We start from the raw sequence: 15,093 nt of genomic DNA on the forward strand, positions 1-15,093 counted from the left end.
GGGGGGGGGGGGTTGGGGGGGGGGGGGGGGGGGGGGGGGGGGGGTTTATGGTTGTGATGTATTGGTGCTGAAGAGTCTAGTTGGATTAATGAAGCCACAGAAAGCGGTCTCTGATGGTCGTGTCTTCGAAGAGTGAGACGTCTCAACATGGAAGCAAAGTATTGAGGATATTTTCACAAAACGTTGATTGTTTGGCACATTCTGAACTTATAGATGGATAGAGTGATGAATATATACGGCAACAATTGGCTGATTGATCTTTTTTATGATAGAGATGAGAGATAATAGATTAATCATTGAAGTCATTTCTTAAGCAATACACTTTAAAAATGACGTAATTCCATCTTCTCCAATATTAAAAACGTCAGCTTTTTTCCCTGTTTTATATCATCATAAACTGAATATATTTTGGTTCTCGACCTGTGTCTGGACTAAAGAAGATATTCCAAAGCATCAGCTTGAGCTTTTTTATGGACACTTTCAGTATTTTCTGAATCAACAATCAAGTAAATGATGCTCAGATTAACCGATATAATGAAAGCTATCGTGAGTTACGGGCCACTTTCCAAGTTTCAACATTTTTTCTGAGAAGAGATTGTGATATTTTATTCCGTCATAAGTTCTTTGTAACTTGACTTCCATCTGACCAAAGCTGCAAACATTTCACAGCCATTGAAGCCTATATGGGGACGGCATTTTTTGTCCGATTTTGGATGATGGACTTGAAGCATTGCGCCATGTTTAGGCAGAAACCACACGCTTACAATGTCATGCAATGTTGCTGCATTTTCTAAAACCTCCAAATCCATGTTAGGGAACCTTTGCAGGGTTTTTAGAGAAGCAGAGAGGAGAGGAGAGGAGGACGAACAGACAGAAACATTATCCTCTTGGTCACAGCACGTACTGTATTGTAGATTTGCACAGGCTGCATGTTGCAAGCTGCTCTCTCACAGGATAAATTCATCTCATCCATTTTGTTAATGTAGACGGTTTAATGTGACTTCTTCTTTTCTGCTAGTACCGACTCATGTGAGAGCATCTGTTCTGTCCCTTCTCCAGTCTCCGTGACAGTGTTGCTATGGTTGCATCATGCACATTGTTCTCTCCAGGGTGACATAATTCTTTGGCTCGAATAAGAGAGGATGGACAGCCCTGTACAGTCTAACAGGAGAAGGATTGTACTTCATCCAATGCTAACAGTGCTATTTTTGCTCTGGCTGTTCATTCTATACTACATCATGTATTGAAGTTACAATTCTGAAAAACAACACAGTGAAAACGATCTTTTCGACAGTCCATTGACATCGTGCCAACAGCTTCAATGTCTATATCTGTGGAATATGTCACAGACATGAAACACTTACCAGTTATTTTTAACTAGACACTTGCTGTTCCCATTTCAAAAAAAGCCCTTTAAAAAGTGTTTTTGAGGACAGGATCCCTTCATATGTTCGACTTTTATTCCTGAAATATTTGCAGGACAGCTCCATAAATGAATACCATGCTTTTAACTGTACAACATTATTATTTACAAATGAGAATAAGCTTCTTAACTATTTAATGTCTAACATAAATATAAATTATATTTATAATACAATGAAATGGCCATTGTGAGAGGTAAACTATGAAGAAACAAAGCGCAGTAGCGGTCACTTTTTTTTGTTGTTGGTCTGATATAACAAGACTTGTGAAGGTATCATATCATACTGGGAACATATCATACATTTTATAACCAAAATGATCAGTCAATTAATAATTAAAAAAACAACAAATAAATCGATAATGAAAATAATCACTACAAGTGCAGCCCTATTTCTTATATTAATTTCAACAGTTTGCATTGCATTTTAATTGATTCATTACTCATATGTTGCATCATAGTTAAACTTATATTATTTTTAATTCAAACTGGAATACATACCAGAAATATTATGTCTGCAGCATTGTTCAGAAGTCTTTTAACAATCTCCTATATTGTCATTGTTCTTATATTATCGTTTTTTCCCCTGTTGTTTTGAGTGTTTCTGAGCCAAAGTCGTACCCTGAAGTTCGAAATGCCCGTTGCAGCGGTGTCATGTGATTCCTCAGGCTTCACTTCAAGATCCAGTGTCCACAGCTGTGGCTCAGCAGGCATCTTTCTTATGATACAGTGACGGGACAGGTCACAGAGCCCCTTGTATGTCTCTGCCACACAAAAGGTCTTTCCTTATCCATTGTGACAGCTGCAAGAACACCAAAAAGGACCTGTCACTGACAAGGAGGAAGTCAAGCAAGGCTATGTGTAGCCGAGTTAGGGGTCCATTTCTGAGGTAATGCAGCTTCTCAGGGGACAGTGGTGGGGCAGCGTGGCAACATATGTTCCTCACTGCTGTTTCATATAGAAAATACAAGGAGCCGCTGCTGGGATTCACATAATGTGGCGGCAGTATGTTTTGCACTTGTATGTTGATAATGGACAAATTAACAGTTTGGCAGAAACCATAGGTAACCTGGCAGGACTGTAGCAAGGTGTTTAACACTGTGCGATAGGCTCAGTGTGTGTGGATAGCTGAGTCTTTGACACCTGTCCAATGTGTCTCACAGTGTGACCCAGTGTTTCTGCTGAATCGGCGAGGTTTGTTTGTGTACGTGTGTGCAGTTTTATTTACCCCCATGGCCTACAGGACAAGGTTTCTCTTTCCATGCCTCAAGTTTTCACCACTCAGAGAGAAATCGTCATGTGACTCTAGCTAGGGCATCATATATAGTACGTACTGTTCTGTGTGTGGATATGGATGACACTCCAAGTAGAGTGCATGTAGCCAATGATCCTATAGGTTGGGAAATCTATTTTCTGCTTGTTTCATTTTTTCGCAAAAATGTCATGAAAGGCAGTAGTGACAGGAAGTTGATTCAAAGAAAGGCATGCATGTTACTCAAAACAACATTTTGCAGGACATCAAGTCTTCTGAACAAGAAGTCTTTACATTTGAACAACCTTTATTGGTAAAATAGCCGTGACATCACTGTAAGGCGCAGGACTTCTGCGTTTAAGCCCAAAACTTATCCGTGGCTACTTTCAGACATACATGACACCTTTCTGGGAAATGTGCACCGTCTCCAGTCCAGTCATAAATCATTACCAAGGTACCGCACTTAGCTTTGATTGATAGCTGTGTTCTTATTCCAGCTTTCTGTTCGATGGAAACCACAAGCTTTGCGTCAAAGTAGATGGTAAACTAAAATAACTCCTATCAAAGCTCTAAAATGAGCTCAAAGACAGCATTGAAACAAAGCGATATATCCCCTTTCTGGTTTCTCACACCCTGTATAGAGGAAAAAAAACTAAATTAAATCATTTTTGTTGCATTGCAAATGTGTTTATACAGCACACAAGTACTGTAGCTGACTGTGATGTTTGAAAAGTCAGTCCCTTGTAGAACACAGCTGTCCACTCTCAGATTTAACTGAGTTTGAGTGGCAGTTTCGCCCTGGGTGCAAAACGTTGTCGCAGTCTATTGAAAACCTCTTAGCTGTCAGGATGCCCACTACAGATGCTTTAAATTATGTAAAAAGTCAGTACTCCTTCTGATGTAAGTACAAAATTGTTGGCTTTCCCAAAACATGTGCCAAGTCGGAACTGATCCAGCGATTCCTGGAAATGGGATGCAAAGTGTGACGGTCTCACAGGAGGAGGCGGGTCTGCCTGCATCCTTTGCTGGTTGGTCCACGTGTTGCCGTGGGCGACCCAGTCTCCTCTTATTGGGACAAAGGCCTCCGGTCTGAGGTCTTTGTTCGACGACTCTGAGTACGGGAGACAGAGAGCGACCCTCGGGCCTCTGTTAGAGTCTTTAAGATCCTCTCATCCGTCATAGCTTTTATCACGGAGGTAATTTGAAGCTATTGAGTCTTTTAATAATGACCGTGTTATTGTAGCAGAAATAGCCACGGCCTCCATAAATGAAAGAGCACCGATGAGATGGGAAAACGTGTGCTTAGAATTAGTAGCATTCTCAGTTTTCCTTAGCATTTTGGGATAATTGCGACTCAAGAAACCTTTAAAAAAGCAGAAGAGCAGAGTGAGCAGAGAGACAAATAAAGGCAGTGAAGAAGAATAAGTTGAGAGCAAGAGAGTAATCGCTCTAAATCCACAGCATCTGCCTCCTGTCCTGCTCTGTCTGTCTCGCCTCAGCTGTCATGGGCTATCAGACAGGAAGAGACGTGAGAGATGGCTCGTCTCAGTGGAAGCCGGGGTTCGCTGCTCTTCGCCATTTCATCATCTCAAGAACACAGCTTATTCCTCTGTAATCACCATCTCTCCTCGTTTATGTGTTTAGGTTCTTCCTTAAAGGGGAAGTCTGGCATTTTTCTAACTTTTTGTTACTGTCAACAAATCCCTGGACAAGACCCAAAAAACACAACAACACTCTGTTCAGCAGCCACGTGGCTCTCAGTCCCAACCCAACATTTATAAATGGCAGTGGTAAAAGAAGTACTCAAATCTTTTACTGAAGTAAACGTAGCAATAGCACAGTGTAGAAATACTTTGTTACATGCAAAAGTTCTGCATTCAAAACTTAAGTTAAGTAAAAGTATTAGCATCAAAATATACTTAAAGTACCAAAAGTAAAAGTAATCATTGTGCAGAATGGTCCATTTCAGAATAAAGCACATTATATTATTGGGTTAAACTGTGATTATTGATGCATTAATGTGTTCATCACTTTCATGTTGCAGCTGGTAAAAGTGCGGCTAATTGAATTACTTTATTTCAATCAGGAAAGAGGGGGCAGGGTACAACCTGTACAGGTCGCCACACTATCGCAGTGACAACACACAGAGGCAGACAACCATTCACGCTCACCTATACGGGCAATTTAGAGTAATCAGGTAACCTAAGCTGTACGTCTTTGGATTGTATGAGGAAGCTGGAGAATCCGGAGGGAACCCACACTGAGACGGGTGGGGGGGACATGCAAACTGCCCCCGGCCTCCTCTTGCTGTCAGACAACAGTGCTTTTTTTTTTGTTGCATTGTGATTGTTTAATATTGCATTCACGAGGATCTTTTTGTCTCGCTGACATTGGTAGTCCACCACAGCTTAGTACAAGACGGGGGGCGAGAGTGAGGTCATTTGCTTTGCCCAAACTGAGCTGCTTCCACCAGCAGCATCAGAAGGGGAAGTGGTGACTTGGCATGATGCCACTTCCTTTTAGACTCAGAGGAGGGAAATTTATGTTCCACCCTCTCTTCAGTAGCAGTCGGTAATGAATGATTTGACAGCAAGGAACTCCTCAAACCACTTACTTTTCCCCAAAAGAAAGAATAAGAAATGCCTCCCCCAAATGGACCTTTTTTGGTTTGTCATAACAGGAAACACTCAGGTGTGACTAATAACATTAATGGAACAGAGCCATCATTAAACTTCTTGTGCTTTGACAAGTGTCTGCCGGAGAATTTTTCTATTGTTACGTTTTAATGTCAAAAGGGTTTATTGTTATTTTAGAGAAAAGAAGATACTACTTTGAAATAATACGTGACATTTTAATGATATTTTTGGCTCCACACGGCGCTCTTTGGCTTAGAGTTTAGTACAGCAGGTCAAACAGTCCTTACTATAATATTACTAATGGAACGCATACAATGTGAAAGCGCTGTGAGACACGACGAGATGAGCCTCGTTTTCTCTCAGTGAGCACGATCTGAATGATGCTCCATTTAATGATTCTCTTCCTTTCCTGAGCTCATCTCGGGGATGAAATGTGGTGCGGTAATTTAGTTTGACAGTGTTTTTTCTTTACATTTGAGAGCAAAGTCCCCCAGCTCACTGTAGGCACCGATGTGTGGAGAATGTTGATAGATCACTCCACAACACGTGAGAGCATTAGACCAGTGTGTATGCGCGCAACATACTGTGTCACTGTGTGTGTGTGTGTGTATGCCCATCCATGTGTGTAGAGCAGCATGTGACTATACATACACACATATATATAGATATACAGTATATATATATATATATATATATGTGTGTGTATGTGTGTGTCCAAACCATTACTGCTTAATGTATCATTGACTTCCTCTTCATCTCCAGTCTTTCGTCTTTGTCTTCTTCTTCTTCTTTATTGCCTTCTTTCCTCTTCTTGTTGACTCTCAGCCCGTAGCGTAGATCATGGCCCAATCCCAATGTTCCCTCTAAGCCAAGGCCTAAAACCCTGAACCCTCGGAGACTTACTGACGTCACCTGATAAATGGTTGAGTGTGAGAGGCTGTGAGGGCTTGAAATGGTGTAAATACGAATGGGACAGCACTTTGCTGCAACATATCACGTTACAATTGTGGGTATTTATTTTATACTTTGTACTCCCTGATTTGAACATCTTCCAGGCTCTTTCCTCACAAGATGAGAGGTAATTTCAAATAATCTAATTACTCATTTTTGTCAAACAGCTTCAATGACAAAATGAAATGTTTGACGAATGAATCTGTGTAGTATAATCTCTGCTTCCATTCCTCTGATTTCATGTGTTTTTATGTTCCATCTTTAATCCTTAATGTTTCTGAGTAAATGTAATTTGTCAGACTAAACACCCATGTGCTGCATGTCCTCGCTGTTTAACTTTTTTTTACGTCTCCATGCTTCCACTAATAGCCCCTGTTTAACATCACATTGCTATAAATTGTGGGTAATTCCCTTTGGGCAAACTTACGGAAAGGGTTCACAAAGGGCTCAAAATGTCTGAGAGAGAGAGAGAGAGAGAGAGAGAGAGAGAGAGAGAGAGAGAGAGAGAGAGAGAGAGAGAGAGAGAGAGAGAGAGAGAGAGAGAGAGAGAGAGAGAGAGAGAGAGAGAGATCTCAAACACTCAATGATTTGACAGTGGGACAGAACTAAACCCTCACACCTCAGTCTGTGAGTGTGGAGATTGGGATTGGGCCTATATATCGCATCAGTATATGTAGGCCAGCCCCCATAGGTCTTATGGGCTCTATAGGTGTCCATTTCAGTGCCTGCATGGCAGCTGTCCTGCTGCCTTAAACACGCAGTCTGCAGGGCTCATTTGAAATTCAATTCTGCCTGTTGACTGTGCACCTATACACTACATAGTTTTCAGTCAGGGATCCCATGTGAAACATTGTGCTTTCTTTACACAAGTGACATATATTGGTTTTGGGAAGCAATCAAGAACAGCACTTACCAACCTTTTTGCTTTAAAAAAAAAAAGTATTAATCATTTCACAACACCTCAGGTTCATTTTGTGATGCTTTTTAGGGGTCACAACCCCTAGGTTGGGAACCACTGTTATAGAATTTTTTTTAACGTTGCACTTTTTCATTGAATTTTCTGTTGTTTTGTAAGCTAGGATACCCTGGTATTATCCATGTGTAGTGGCACTGAATGGGATGGGATAAAGATTGGCATTGAAATGCATTATGTATTGATGGACGGACAGATGGAAGCATGATGATACATATTGGTTTAAATTGTTTCATAATGGATTGGCGGCTTTTATCTCAAATATTTTTTCCCACAAAAGCTTGAAGGCTTATCCGATGCCATAACAATGCCCCAGAGTTCATGAATGCTGTGAGAGAGAATCTTTCAACTCTGGAAAAGTTATCACGATGACCATCTTTCTATCATCTGGGTATAGGTTACCCCTCATTGGCATGTAATTCTCCATTGAGGTAGTTGGTTTAAAAGTCTGAACCACATATAAGGAAGCTTAAGCCAGAGAGGAAGACAGAGAAACGGAGAGCGGTGGAAGGGTGGGGGAGTGACACACAGCAAGTACAGACAGTATCACGGCGCATTTGTGGCAATGACGTATTGTTCCTTTTTAATTATGAGAATATTCGCAACTTAAGTGTGAAGATTCAGAGTTAATTGCTCCCGCAGTAGCACAGACTTTATTCCACATTAGTTTGACGAAGAACAGTGCCTGATTTGTGTTTCTTTTGAATGCGCTCTGAATCGTGATGGCGAAGTCCGACGGTGCCCAGGTGTGTGGGAGTGAAGTGTCTCACCCTTGACTGACCGGCCTGAATTTGCCTTGTGAAGCCCACGTCGCTGTGGCGAAGGCATCGTGTTACAACATTTTTCCAGAGCGCCTTTTGTGTCGTGACTAGTGGGCTCAACACCAGTGTGTTGTCACTGTCTCTCTCTCTCTCTGTCCAGACAGGAAAGGTGTCTGTGGTCTGTTAGCGCTGATGATAACTGGTGGTGACTGCTGCTGATATGGAGGTGAAAAGATGATGATGATGCATCACCTCTCCAAAATTCATCAGAATGAGTCAGTAGCTGTGACTGGCCTTCAGGTGAATCAATGTTTTTTTTAAAGGTGTGAAGATGAATATGTACTTGCTGTGCAAGTCGTCTATTGTCAGTTAAACCATGCTAGTCAGGTTAGCCCGGCCCATATATCCAGCAGCATCCGAATGGTGGTCACTAATGAGAACAACTCAAAGGCCTTCCCATATCAATAGGATCTCCTGTTAGGGAGCAATATCCTTTGCCATCATAGCAACACCGGATATATCTACTACATCAAACTTAAAAAGAAGACATTTTAACCAGTCAAATTAAGGAAAATAACAGAAACCTTGTGCAGGTTTTTTTTTTTAAGGCCTTTGTGCTATTTGATAGTAAGGGTTGAGAGATGACAGATGTGCGGTGAGAGGAGACATGCCGTGCAACAAAGTTCCCCAACAGGACCCCATGTTGAGATTTAATGGTCAGCATCTTAAACCCCTAAATCCCCAGGACACCCACTGATTGTCCCATACCCGTCAATACTCCAGAAACAATTCTCTGACATTTGCTCTGTGGATCAGCACATCCCAGCTACTGCACTTTCACTACCACTTTCTCTCGATATGCAAGGTTAAATGTGGGCTATGGCCATCAGTGTATGCAATACTGCTGGTGTGCTGGAAGCTGTGCAACTTGTGTACTCTTACATCTGGTAAGAATGCTCATAGACTTATACACAAAATATTGTCCAGTACACAAAGCCCAAAACCTGGCTCATCAGCTGACATATTTTACACACATTTTACACCTAGACTCACTAAGTTGTCAGTCCACAGAATTACAAAATGTTATGCAGTGGCTGGTTGAAATTATTTCCATTCCCAGTCCTTTTTCCTCACCTGAGGGACTGGTTCAGCAGCGCTGCATAAAGCTGTCAAAATGGTGCTCTTAGCCAGGCCTTTTTAATGAGTGCTTTATGGTAATTTGGGGCAATTGAGTCCCCCGGTTACCATGGCAACTGCTCGCAGTGCAATTTCCACGGACTGTTAAGGAAGGCTTTAGGGATAAAAACTTACTAAAGGGTGTTTATGCAAATGGAGGCTGTCGTGCAGTCAGAGAAAAACATTTTAAAACCCTGCAAACTAGCGGGCAGAGTTTGCTTCAGGAGAGGCCGTGTTACTTCACGGGTTCGATCCCTGCAGCAGATAGTGTGCTTCAGCGTTGAAGTGACCTCGAGCAGGACAGTGAACCAGACACTCTCAGGACAAGGGCATGAGGTGAAAGATATCAATGCAGAGATGAACAGCCACAACATCTTATCTGTTTCCATTTAGAAAAGAGGCAGAGAGGGGACGAAGAAGGAGGGAGCAGACGATAGAGGGCTGACAGAGGCAGCAGCAGGTGATAGATGGAGCGAACGCATGGATAGAGATCCAGACAGTCATGCACAGCTATCTAGCTGGCAGTAAAAAAAGAGAGAGATTGACTCCTCGCCAGGGCGGAAGAGAGAGAATGAGAGAGAGAGAGAGAGAGAGAGGGATGACAGAAAGATAGAGAGGTTGTTCCAGATAGCAGCAGGTTTCACAGTGTGTACAGAGAGAGTTTTTCAGGTGAAGGTGAACCGTTCTATTGCAATCAGGACGCTGTGCATTCTGTGTTCATCACGCTGTAAGAGAAGAAAACTGGACTTTAAGTTACATAAGGCTTCAGCCTTGGTTTAGGATTTAAACCATGACTCGGTTATGTTTCTAAAAACCCCTACTGTTCACTGCCTGCCCAGCACCAAACAACAGACTGTAGCTGGTGAAGAGAGTGGAGCATGCTCCCCCAGGAGACCAAACCGGAGCTAAAAGAGAGTGAATATTGAACTTGAATTAGTTGGGTGGCCAGAAACACAAAGTCACAAATTTCGATTAATGTTATTCTGTGTATGCAAGATGGGTAAATACAGTAGGCATTTGTCTGCTGACAATATCTCAGCGTCACAGGCGGGACTGAAGAGCGATGTTCACTTTTAAGATTTTTCCATTTTAATTCTTTTCAGAGGCCTGAAGTAGTGAAACTATCTAGTATTTCACAATAAAAGTGGAAAGCTGAGTCCGAAGTCACATTGGGAATCCACTGGTTTACACCTCATGTGCTATATGGATTGGAGAGGTAAACATGGTCGACGCTGTAAAGCGATGTGGATCAGTCTGTACTCGACATGAACTGGCACATCGTAGGTTGTACCTCGAGGACAAAGTGTTCATATTCAGTCTTCCAAATGTTTAACCAAATTAGGGACCAAATTATGTCCCTCTGTTCTTAGTTCTTAGTATGATCTATGAATACTTCAAAGCTTCTAGGTCAAAAGCTGTCAGACGTGACACTGTAATAGTAGATATGTGTGTCTTCTATTGCTTTTCTCTCCTCGGGGCTCTGAGCGTTGGACAAGCTGCTGGCTCACCAGCACCGCAAGGTGACCTCAACCCGCTAAATAACACACAAACCGACACATACACGCACACAGAAACACACTCTTACAGACCGACATTGACATCCAGAGTCAATTTAAAGGCCTCATTGTCTGTCCTCTCTGTTTCAGATTAGTCATCAATAGTAATCCAAATTCCCTTTCATGTGATGATGTTTTCTCATCCGTGTTTGGTTATAAAACTACAAATGAACACAGTGAGTAGTTGCTTGAAAGCAACAATTAGTTATTTTCATTACTAGCTTTGTCTTCCTCAGAGGGTGTTTGTGTGATCAACAGACATACTGTGTATCTGTCATAAAGTGTAATTTGCCTTCGTAAAACATCTTAAATATCTTCAAGTATGTTTTTCAGTTCAGTCGGTCACCTCTGAATATTTGGTTATCAGCACACCTGACTACACTTATAAGCATAACATTTGTGATATAAGTACTGCGGTGGCAGATGGACAAAAAATGTTTTGCTCAGCCCTGAACAAATTTGAAAGTTTATATTGGACAGTTTGTCCTAGTTAGGACTATTACAGAAACAGATCAGTAAAACGAGGATTAGTTCATCTGTTTCTTTTATTTTCTTACATGTGGAACTGTGTCCATAGGGCTCACGGTGCGATAAAGAAATGTCTAAAGTGCTCTCTTATTAGGTTTCAGCATTTATTTTCTCCAAGAATAGCCATCCAAAACACCACTGAAGTAGCTGGTGAGCTGGCAAGTCACAACGTGTTGCACATGTATGTATTATAATCAAAAATGTACTTAGCAATGTTTTCTAATAGTTATAAAAGTAATGTCTATTTTGAACATGACCTGGAGATTGCAGACCTCTAATTTATACATTGCACAGCACTAACAAGGTCACCGTGAAGATACGAATGCGTCTGTCATGTGCTCGATTAAGGAGTTTGGTCAACGTGAAAAGACAAACTTTTTAGCTTAGCAAAATCCCGAGTAAAGTTACTGTTTACTTTTCTCCTGGCAAACTGATGATTAAGACCGGAACACACAATCTGCTGAGATTTCCTCGTTCTCAAACAGAAGATGATAACTTCATCTTTCCAAAGAATTTAAAAATGGATGTACTGTAGATCGAGTCGCTCCCGTGGAGAGGAAGAAAAAAGTGCTAGATTTAAGATGGCTTCCCTTTCTGTCTCTTGCTAGGGGTTGGGATGGAGGAGGAGAAAAAAAGTTAAACACAGAGACAGACGGAGGAAGAGAAGCCTGAAAGGGAAGAGAGAGAGAGAGGACAGAAAGAGGAGATGTGCCGGGGCGTCTCAGGCAGATCTGGGCCACTGAGCACAACCCTGTAAGAACGGAGAGGAGAAAAAAAGAAAATACTGGCCGGGAGAGAGGGAGAGAGGGAGAGAGAGGGAGAGAGAGAGATGACAGAAGGAGAGTACAGGCTCAAATAAAGTCTCTCCTCTGTGAGCTTGGCAGATAGTGAGGAACAGTTGGATGAGGGAAGCCTTTAGATGACAAACAGCCAGTTGACTGTCTGTTGATGAAGACAATAACTTAATATTGACACCTAATACAGTTTTATAGTTCCTCTGATATTTAAAGGGTAATTCCAACGTCTTATAACCAATCCTATGTTTTTGTTTTATGTTTGTTTTGCCCCTTGGTACTCACTGATGGAAGAAGTATTCAGATCCTTTACTTAAGTAGATCTACCATTACATTCATGTCAAACTTCTCCATTATGATTAATGGTCCCGCATTTAAAATCCTACTTGAGTAAAAGTACAGAAGTACGATCAAATGTACTTAACATTTCAAAAGTATACATGCTTCAAAGCAAAAACTGATGCGTCAGTGAGTAAGCAGTATTTCAGCTCCTGGTTTAACTACCTACACTGTTTGTTGGTCAGTGGTGCCCAACCTATGGGTCAGGCCCCTCCAAATTCCCGCCGTGATAAAGTTGTAATTTGATGAGAATAAAGTCATAATACTTGTTCTACTGCTGTGCGTGACGTTTGCTCTGCACTCTGCTGATATGGTAGTTTCTGACAGACAAAGTTTAGAGCAGCAGATGCACACTGCTCTACGCCTCTGTCTTTATTGCAGAAGTAGAAAGACAGAAAAACACTTCTGATCAGGCATGAATCTCACCATTGTGTGGCTTTTTGTCCACACAAATAATAACTTCACCACCTCTGATAAAGTGCAGCTCACAGCCGCTTCCCCAATATTTTCAGTTGGAGCCTTTTGACAGTCCCAAACAGAGCAAAGGTGTCAATAAGCTAATTGATAAGTAAATGAATCCTTTCAGGAATACTCTCATTAGCTGACGGACGCAAACACAAAAGCCCTGCAATAACCCAGATATGCTCGTCTCTGTCGGCACGACTCTCTGTCACGCTGCCTCTCTCTGCCTGACTGCTTGTTTATTTGCCTTTATTGCATTCTATTTATACATCCCACTGTTTGTCTGTCTAACTTTCTGTCTGTCATTTGTTGGGATTTGTCACAACTTTCCAGTACAGAGTTTCTTCAGGTCATTCTGGGGCTGGAGTCTTGGTTTTATTTGTTCATTCGTGCATCTGAGCGGAATTGATTCCCATATTTTGGGTGCGGGTGAATTGTCAGCTGCTCTGTGTTTTGTTGTGTCAGTCGAATTGTTATTTTTAGTGTCAGTGATGTAAGGGGTCATTGAGTTTTACAGAAATGCCACCTGGAGCCACTGTGGCAGACGGATCGGAGAGGCTGCGAGTGTGAAAACGGCCCGGACCGTGATTCATTGAGAGTTGTGTGCTTTTTCCTTGAGACTTTGTTCTCACCAGGAAAAAGAATGCATTTGTCATTTAAATACTTAAAATGGCATATGGTTATATTTTCTTCTAACTTTGTGAGTAATTCCCTCAGTAGCATAGGTGGATGGCTCCCCCTGTCTTTCACAGGAGATGCCCACTCAATGAGTACGCACACACAGGCTAGTATGCTCACCGCGCGGCTCGTTGCAGTATTTTCTGAAACGCCAGAGGGCGTGCAAAAAAAAGTAGGCCTTCTGTGAAGAAGCAAGAAGTCAATGAGTGTTATCGGCAAAGCGCCATAAACCAACCTCCACAATGCCAAGCAGGAATTTTAGGTAATTGAAAACGCATATCGCATATTCAAGGACTACTTTATTGCCTTTATACAAGCCCTGTAAAGAAACACGTCAAGTATTAAATGTATTATAAAGAAATAAAGGTTGAATATCCTGTAAACAATTTGATTTGGCCTGCGAAATATAGACTTAAATGTAAATGTATAAGACCTCCTGTTTCTGAAGCTTCTAAAGACAAACCTCAAAAAATGTTACCAGTGCTTTTATCAGTGAGCTAATTGTGACAGTCATGTCTGAAAAGCCCGGAGCGCGTGCACAGCAGACGCCTAGTTAGAAAAATTAAGAGGTGCTCGACCAAGTGCTGCGACAAATTGCGAAAGCCTTCGCTCTTGGCGCGCAAGCCGTGATGACGTCATTTTCTGCCGTCGCTACTGCAAGAATACACGTGGATGGTTGGGCTTTCAAAGTGTGTGACCATGGCTCTTACCTTCTATCAAGAGACACTCACTCACAAATGGCAGGGACATTTATACATGATAACCCTGAATAACAAAAGTCAGAAAATAGATTTTGCTGCTCCCTTAGTCTCGGGTGTGACCATAAACAGGAGAGGTGGGCACAGGTGATGCATGGATTATTGGCCAGATGTTGCTACATATTCATTAAACTGATGCCTAAGTACATTGGTTTTATAGTTAAAGCAGCTAATACAGATACATTAAGATCACAGAACAAATTATCAGAACAAATGTAGACAATTAACTGTGTGTTTGTATGCATGTGCTGGTTCAGGTTGCTGTAAGTGGTGATTTGATGAATGTAAAAAAAAAAACCAGAACAAGCTGTTCCTGGCTGCTAGTTAGCTAACCGCCTCCCACATACACAGTCACACACACACACACACACACACATTCACTATTCGGGGATTTGCTTGACAATGTGAAGCACTGGGATATGAAACATCACCATCTCAAAGTAATCATGAAACAAGTGAGCCTGTGTGTGTGTGTGTGTGCTTGTGAGCTTGTGTGTTATTTTGTTGGTTCATATGCGTAAGGGCATTTTGTGTGAGACTGTGTTTCACATGTGCTTGTGCGTGACACTGAGAGAGTGCAGAAGCCTGGGGTGAGTTCTGCAGCATTAACACCTCTACACCAAAAAAAACGAAACAGTCAGAAAGAGAGACGTGGAGAAGCTCTTATCCAGGTGCTATAACAGTGTCTGATATATTTGAGTCCACATTTGCGTCACCAAATGTGGAGCGATCGCCCACTGAGTGCAGCATGTTCTGTTTTATGAGAGAGAGAGAGAGAGAGAGAGAGAGAGAGAGAGAGAGAGAGAGAG

General features: G+C 41.8%; 1 protein-coding gene across 4 annotated transcripts in view; it reads left to right on the forward strand.

The window, feature by feature from the left end:
• The window catches only part of lrrc7 (leucine rich repeat containing 7), a 97,827-nt gene that overhangs the window by 43,289 nt on the left and 39,445 nt on the right, over positions 1 to 15,093 (forward strand). Inside the window, exon 2 of one of the 4 annotated variants that reach the window (XM_031859777.1) lies at positions 8,154 to 8,293. The exons of the other annotated variants lie outside the window; for them this stretch is intronic. The gene's annotated coding sequence lies outside the window, so the exon portion shown is untranslated. The remainder of the gene's footprint in view (positions 1 to 8,153; positions 8,294 to 15,093) is intronic. 4 annotated transcript variants of the gene reach the window in all.

This window comes from Anarrhichthys ocellatus, unplaced genomic scaffold (genome assembly GCF_004355925.1).
Source record: "Anarrhichthys ocellatus isolate YVR2014 unplaced genomic scaffold, GSC_Weel_1.0 scaffold22, whole genome shotgun sequence".
Lineage (NCBI taxonomy): Eukaryota > Metazoa > Chordata > Actinopteri > Perciformes > Anarhichadidae > Anarrhichthys > Anarrhichthys ocellatus.